This window comes from Beta vulgaris, chromosome 5 (assembly GCF_026745355.1).
Source record: "Beta vulgaris subsp. vulgaris cultivar EL10 chromosome 5, EL10.2, whole genome shotgun sequence".
NCBI lineage: Eukaryota > Viridiplantae > Streptophyta > Magnoliopsida > Caryophyllales > Amaranthaceae > Beta > Beta vulgaris.
Genome location: NC_079206.1, coordinates 33,237,162 through 33,244,921, shown reverse-complemented (window position 1 = coordinate 33,244,921; position 7,760 = coordinate 33,237,162). Strand labels below are relative to the sequence as shown.

The 7,760-nt window shown below is 31.5% G+C and overlaps 1 protein-coding gene across 5 annotated transcripts in view; it reads right to left on the bottom strand.

Annotated features, from left to right (window-relative positions):
- Window positions 1-6,908: 6,908 nt before the first annotated feature.
- Window positions 6,909-7,760, bottom strand: part of LOC104893769 (histone-lysine N-methyltransferase ATX2) — a 33,117-nt gene continuing 32,265 nt past the window's right edge. For all 5 annotated transcript variants that reach the window (XR_008969450.1, XR_008969451.1, XR_008969452.1 and 2 more), the window contains 2 exons: window positions 7,245-7,338; window positions 6,909-7,137 (listed from right to left, as the gene is read on the bottom strand). The gene's annotated coding sequence lies outside the window, so the exon portion shown is untranslated. The remainder of the gene's footprint in view (window positions 7,138-7,244; window positions 7,339-7,760) is intronic.

Here is a 7,760-nt window from a genome sequence, read left to right as displayed (position 1 = left end):
TCATAATCATAATGAAATAAATAAATAAAACATGCAACAATTCTTTAAAAAAAAACTCCATAACAAGATTTCACCTCAAAATAAGTCTAAACATGCTTCAACACAACAAATTACGCCCTTTGAAATGATTTTAAACATAAGCAGCAACTTCAAATAGACATGACTTTTAGCATACCCAATATTTTTATGAGATTCTAAATGTATAAGAAAGGTTATCTCAATAGCTTTCCAGTGAATGGTCATAAGATCGATTCCGATGTAAAACGAGTGAGATATGACACTTTGAACATACACTGTCCAAACTGATCGCGGGTCGTGAAATAGCTCACAAGCGTAAGAATAGGCATGAAGAATAACATTTATACAATCCTAACATGATACTAACATGAATAGAAATAATAAGAACAATTCTAATAGCATCCTAACATACTCCTAAGCCTAATAACATGATTTCTAGCCTACTAACATAAATCCTAACAGTACCAAAATCACTACTCTAATCCTAATGTGCTAGAAGAGATGCTAGTTACCTGGATTTAGGTGGAAAATAATACTAGAACGGCGGAGAAAGAAGAGAATAACATGGCTCCCGAAAACTCCAAGAAAACTGGATGACTCGTCTGCTTGAAACGGAAATTGCGACCAATTCCTCAATTATCTTCAAAAACTGATGACACCACGAGCAATACCTCTCCGAGTAGATGAATTTAGACTGCTCACACGTCCAATTCCGATAAGAAACGAAGGAGATATGAGGTAAACAAGATGGGTGTGCAGAAATGATCGAAAATGTGAGAAGGAAGAAAGACTCTTTCTCATTCTCTCTAAGAGTGACGTGAGGGGGGGGGGGATTTTAGTTTTTGAGTGCCGAAAAATAATGTGATTGAACATATTATTGAGCAAAGGTTTAAGGGTGCATTAAGGTGGGTTAATGGGGGGATTAAATGAGGGGGTTACAAGAGATTGAAAGGTTAGCTTAATGAGCACCAAAACTTTTCATCCTCCACACCATGATTGCTGATTTTCGGCCAGCATGACACACCACATGTGATGCAACATTTCATCACCAAGTCGATCCATCAATGATACAAAAACGCTACACGACAACACCGCATCCTAAACGCCTAAATAAATAACGAAACTAACATAACTTATAAAATAAATAACTAACCTTTAAAAATAAATATACATAAATATATCACAACATATAAAAATATATACACATTTTCACAACACGTTCCAAAATAATTTAAATAATAAATTATTTATTTTTACGAAAAAATATCATCTTAATATAAACAAACACCAAAAAATAAAGGGTGAAAATTACGGGGTCTTACAATTACTCCCCCTTAAAAGAGTTTCGTCCTCGAAACTTCAAAACAACCAAGAGATGAAAAGAAAATACTCTAAATAAAGAACATTAAGAAAACAGAAATTGATGGATATTAGTTAAGAACTAAACAACTTTGCGGGTATAAAATTTGATAACTCAAATAATATACATTTTATTTTGGAAAATCAAAAAGAGTCGTATAGTAAGGAAGCATGGTAACAACCATCATTTATAAAATGTGGAAGAACCAAAGACAAATAGAAAGTTTAAGGTAGAAACATTAGCACAATAACTATAGGTAATTTTGCAAAGAAGCAAGAATAAATATTTACGTAAAATTATAAAAGAATAAATATTATCATACATAAATATTTTTAGAAAGGAAACGAAGAAGCAAAAGTTCGTAGATTGATAGCCAAACCAATTTAAATAGAGGTAACCACACAGGCTTATACTCCACTTAAAGAGATAAGAACATTTTAATAAAGAGTAGCTAGTTGCTTTATTAAATAGCACTTACGACACAAGTCATGACATATGTTATAAGAGCGTACGCCTCCTAAACATATATACGAAATTTAAAGTTCACAAAAGAAATTGAAAACTTTAAAATAAATTTCACAACGAGGAAACACTAATAATAAATAGGCTATAAAGTATTAAATTACAAACAACAATTATAAAATTTTCCAAGTCGACACAGATATGCAAGGAACCACCCCATGCAACCTAGTATCAACAAAACGATATTTGAAAGCCTTCATATCAAATCGACATTAAAGTTTACCGGAATCACCCAATATAAACTTAATATCAACTCAAAAAAGAAAATAAATCAAAATAGATAAAATGTGTCAACTTATCAAATTGACATACAAGTCAAAGGAATCACCCATTATGACTTAATATCAACTCAAACAAGTTTAAAATTTAGATTTATCAAATTGACATACAAGTCAAAGGAATCACCCATTATGACTTGATATCAACTCAAACAAGTTTAAAATTTAGACTGAGTATATAAATTTCATTTTCAAAGAATATAAAACAAAATAAAAGTTAGATAATTAAATAACAAGTAAAGAAATAAAACAAAACTTTGTTATGAAATGAGCAACCACTAAATATTTGGATATGAAACAACAAATAGTAAACGAGATTTGTTCACGTATTTGAGTTTGAAAAATAATGCTAATAAGAAAAGTAAATTAGTAAGTAAAGTAAAAGTTGTTGAATGCTAATTAAAACAAAATAGTTTACATCAACATTTCAATCTGTAACCCATAATAACTCATTAGGGTACTTTTACTTTGGAATACTATGAAATCTTATTACCAAAATTAAAGGTTGAACAAGAATTAGCATGAAAAACAAAAAAAAAATATTAAAAGGAAGATATTTATAAATATAGATGTTCAAAGACGGTATAAGAGAAATTTGAAGAATATCTTAAAAGACAATTTCAAAACCCCTTTCTTTTTTTCCAAACCATTATAAAATAATTGAAATTAATGTTTTTTCAAAAGAGTATGTCAAAATATTAACAATAACAAAATTTGAATACCACAATATAACTCTTATATAAGTATGTAATTTATTAAGAGAAAAGATCTAAAATAAAATTTGGAATATAAACTCAAACTTGAAAGTTTTGTAAATAATAAAACAGATACGTAGTACTCACATAAAAACACCACTTAATTGGAAAAGAACAAAAAGTATATACCGTTGCACATAATAACATAAACCATCAAGCAACCAGCAAATAAAATAAATGCAATGCAACACACGTGACTATATTAAAATAGTTAAAGTTTATTTTTAAATTGGAAAGCACAAAACAATTTAAACGCGCAAATCGACCTATAACCTCAGGGCTATAAATTACATTGCTTTTGCTGCGCAACTCTGATAAAAAAATTTACATATAAGAGGCCCTGCAAATAAGATTAGAAACTTGATAGACTAATTCTACCAATAAACAAGTAACTATTCATATTATATATGCTCCACAAGCATGAGAGTACACCACATTCCATAAGGCTTCCTCTTACTTATTCTACTCATCTTTCTCTCATTATAGCAAAACTACAAAACTTAATTCTAAATAGATTTTATCTCCTAAGCTAACTAATAATTTCAAAGAATCATTAGCAACTCTTTTTCAAGAGTTTAAGAAGGTTTTCCTGTGATACCAACTGTACACCCCATAATTTCAAAGCGAAAAGAAAGAAATAATAACAGTGTTATAGAACGATGGCAGAAACATCGTCTTCTGGGAATGTCACTACTACAAGAAATGCTTTTAAATAACTAAGTGATACAAACAAACTTAAATAAATACTATAAATAAATTAATTACTTAGATTAAAATCGAAATGAGAAAACTATCTCCAACTAAAAAGAAGTCTAGAACTAAAACGCCTAATAGATTATTTCTCGCATCTCAACCCGAGCCCAAAATCAAACAAAATACCCATCAACAAAACCTGCAAAATATACAACAAATATCCACAATCAGTGAGGAGTAACTAACAGCTCTCCCTGCCCAATATAGGATCCAAATAGCAATTTTAAGTAAAATTAAAAATAAATGTTTCTATATAAAACCATGCTACTAGTAACAATAAGTAAATCAACAATAATGAACTTGGGATAGTCATACAAGATCCATAGCATAAGCCTCAAAAATAATTAAATATAATAATATAATAGGTTTTGAGAAGGAGCAAAACGCCAGTGGATCGCAACCCACTTCCTAAGGTTTATCAGATCGAAATCTCCAGACAGCCTATGGGCTTACGTTCCCTACTGTTTGTGTCTAAGAGTGGCCAAACTCCCCATGCAGGATAGTACTCAGCTCAGTACTTCACAACCTCTCGGACGACAACAATTAACCCAGGTAATACCCCTAAATCGCAACCTAGGCGGTTGGCATGTTCTTCACCGGGGACTACACCTACCCCACCGGATATCTTAATCTCAATAAAATAGTTCCATAAATAAATACTATAATTTATTCATCAATTAACCCTCAAAAAAAATTAATAAGGTTGTCCTTAAGGCCTTACACCTAAAATCAGAAGAGACTAGGATCGCAACCCAATAATCTCAATTCAACAATATTTATTCTTTCCAAAGTAATAGTAATTATAAATAAAGTAATAATCAAAATGAAATAAATAAATAAAACATGCAACATTTCTTAAAAAAAACTCCATAACAAGATTTCACCTCAAAACAAGGCTAAACATACTTCAACACAACAAATAACGCCTTTTGAAATAATTTTAAACATAAGCAGCAACTTCAAATAGACATAACTTTTAGCATACACAATATTTTTATGAGATCCTAACTGTATGATAAAGGTTATCCGAATAGCTTTCCAACGAATGGTCATAAGCACAATTCCGATGTAAAAAGAGATACTTTCATGATAACCCTAACATCATGCTACCAATTTTTCATAAACTCCTAATACTTTCATGATAAAGAAATACATATAACATCACAAGCGTAACAATAGACATGAATAATAACATTTATACAATCCTAACATGATACTAACATGAATAAAAATAACAAAAATAATTCTAATAGCATCCTAACATAATCCTAAGCATAATAACATGATTTGTAGCCTATTAACATAAATCCTAACAATGCCAAAATCACTGCTCTAATCCTAATGTGCTAGAAGAGATGCTAGTTACCTGGATTTTAGGTGGAAAATAATACTAAAATGGCAAAGAAAAAAGAGAATAGCATTGCTCCCAAAAACTCCAAGAAAACCAGATGAGTCGTCTATTTGAAATGAAAACTGAAGATGCGTATTTCACTTTGTTCAAAAACAAATTACACTATGAGCAAGATCTTTCAGAATAGATGAATTTTGACTGCTCACACATCCAATTCTGATAAGAGACGATGGAGATATGATACAAACAAGATAAGGGTGCAGAAATAGCCGAAAATGCGGAAGAGAGAAGAAGAGGAGTTGTTACGCACGAATTTCCTAACTTAGAGGTTACAAGAGATTCATAGGTTAGCTTAATGAGCACCAAAACTCTTCATCCTCCACACCATACTTGCTGATTTTCTGCCAATATGACACGCCACATGTGATGCAACATTTCATCACCCAAGTCGGTCCATTAGTGATACAAAAACGCTACGCAACAACACCGCATCTTAATAATATAACTTTTGAAATAAATAACTAACCTTTAAAAAAAAATACATAAATATATCACAACATCTAAAAAAATATAAACATTTTCACAACACGTTCCAAAATAACAAATTATTTATTTTTACACAAAAATCATTTTAATATAAACAAACACCAAAAATAAAGGGTGAAAATTACAGGGTGTTACAATTTCTCTCTCCATACTTCTTTTTTGTTATGTAGTGTTCTTGCTGCATCTGATAGTCGTCTACTGATCAGCGTCGTTGCTTTGTCTCACCGGAGCTGTGCTGATGTTGTTGTCCCTATTTCGATGTGTTTTGTTATGACTTATGATGTTGCCAGTGGCAGCTGTTATTGCTATTGTTGATGTTTCCCACATGCTATTTGCAAGTGTCATATTGATATTCCTAAATCGTTTGGATGAGCGATAACATGTGTATGTTTTTGGAATCATATGAACATTGTGCTTATCAGCTATATACTCATTAGTTATTATAATTTCTTTTCATATGATCAAGGAACTATTTCTAAATTCTAATTCAATTAGTGATTGCTTTAGGAGTTAAAATTTCATTTTTTTTCTCATTGATTTTTTAAGCAAATCGAAAACTCAATCGAAATGAAATAGGAGTAGAAACATTGGCAAATATCAAATATGAGTAAAAGTGAAATAGGAGGTGTGGTGGTGATGATGGGTTGTAGCGGGCGGTGGTGGAGAGATTAATGAAATACAAGTGGAAATCATCGAATCCTACATCTCACAAACCAGAGGGATAAGTGGTGAATAAAGTTTGTAGCGAAAGCTTAACAATAGGGGAAAGCCATGTATTTAATTGAAACCTTAGGGACACACCAAATGAATTGTTGAAAAACACGAGAGTACCTTGTGAATTTTCATAAAATCCAAGGATAACTAGTGAAAAAACTGTGTTTTTTTTTTTTACAAGTAAAAGTTAATGTAAGAAGAAATTTTGAGTGATTGAGAAAATTAGAGATATCAATACTATCGAATGAAAAAAAGGTAAAAAACTGCAAGGATAATGGAGAAGGATAATTAGGGTTCATGATTGATAATAAGATTTCATATGAAGAGGTCAATACTCATCTTAAGGGATTAAGGAGAAAGGCCCAAGAGCAAAAGAACTAAGAATCTAACCTACGAAACAGATGCTCATTTGAGGGGTTAAGTAAAAAATCCCAAGAGCGAACTCAACGAGAGTTGAATCCAGAGAGGCCCAACCTTGGGGGATTAAGCGGAAAATACCAAAGAGCAAATCTAAAGAGAATAACATCTAAAACTGTTATATAAAATGGTTTCTTACAAATAAATAAATATTATAAGGCGTCATTTTTACAAGAGTTACAAAAAAAAAAAAAAAAAAAAAAAAAAAAAAAAAAAAAAAAAAAGTTTGCCATTTCACATGTACACCTACACTCTTCCACATTCCCTTCTAATTTAACACATTATTGTAATAACAGAAAAAGTTAAAGCAAGTTCACACCATATATTTTGAACGCAAAACACATTCCGGTCATATTGTTAAAATCTCTCCTGAATAAATCATCAAATATTAGGCATAGAGCAAGTCTGAAGCACAAGAAACATCTGCAGCAGAAGAATAATTGTCAGCGTCTTGAAGAAGCAGCTAATACTGTACAAAGAGTTGCCCCATCCAATGATAAAGCCCCAATGCTATCAGTAATAGAACTTACAAATTCTGCAGCAGGGTACTCCTTCCTTGCATTACTCCATGTCCATACGCAAAATTGGAAACATTTTTCAACTACAGGAATATAACTGAGGGTGCTGCAAGAAACCAAAAAGAAACACATAACCACATATTATAAGTCGATGAACTGGATATCAATTTGCTCGTATAAGGAAACTTAAAAAAGAAAGCACCAGACAAGAGATAGATGAACAAGTAGTCCAATTACATTAAATTTCAAAAATGACAATGCTGCAATTGCTGTCAAGCTACAAATTCGATGAACTGAATGCACAAAATATGAGTTAACCACATAGTCTTGCCCTATTTGTAGCAGGCAATGGAGTACTGGACAGTGAGCTGAACGGCTGAACCAACTAGAAACCCACTCAAATTTCTGAAGGAATCACTGATGCTTCCTACACATGACCAATTCATAGTAATACTAGTAATTCACTCTTAACACAGATGGCACAAACAGCATGTAATTCTTTTGGGTAATCGAACAACTAAATGCAAA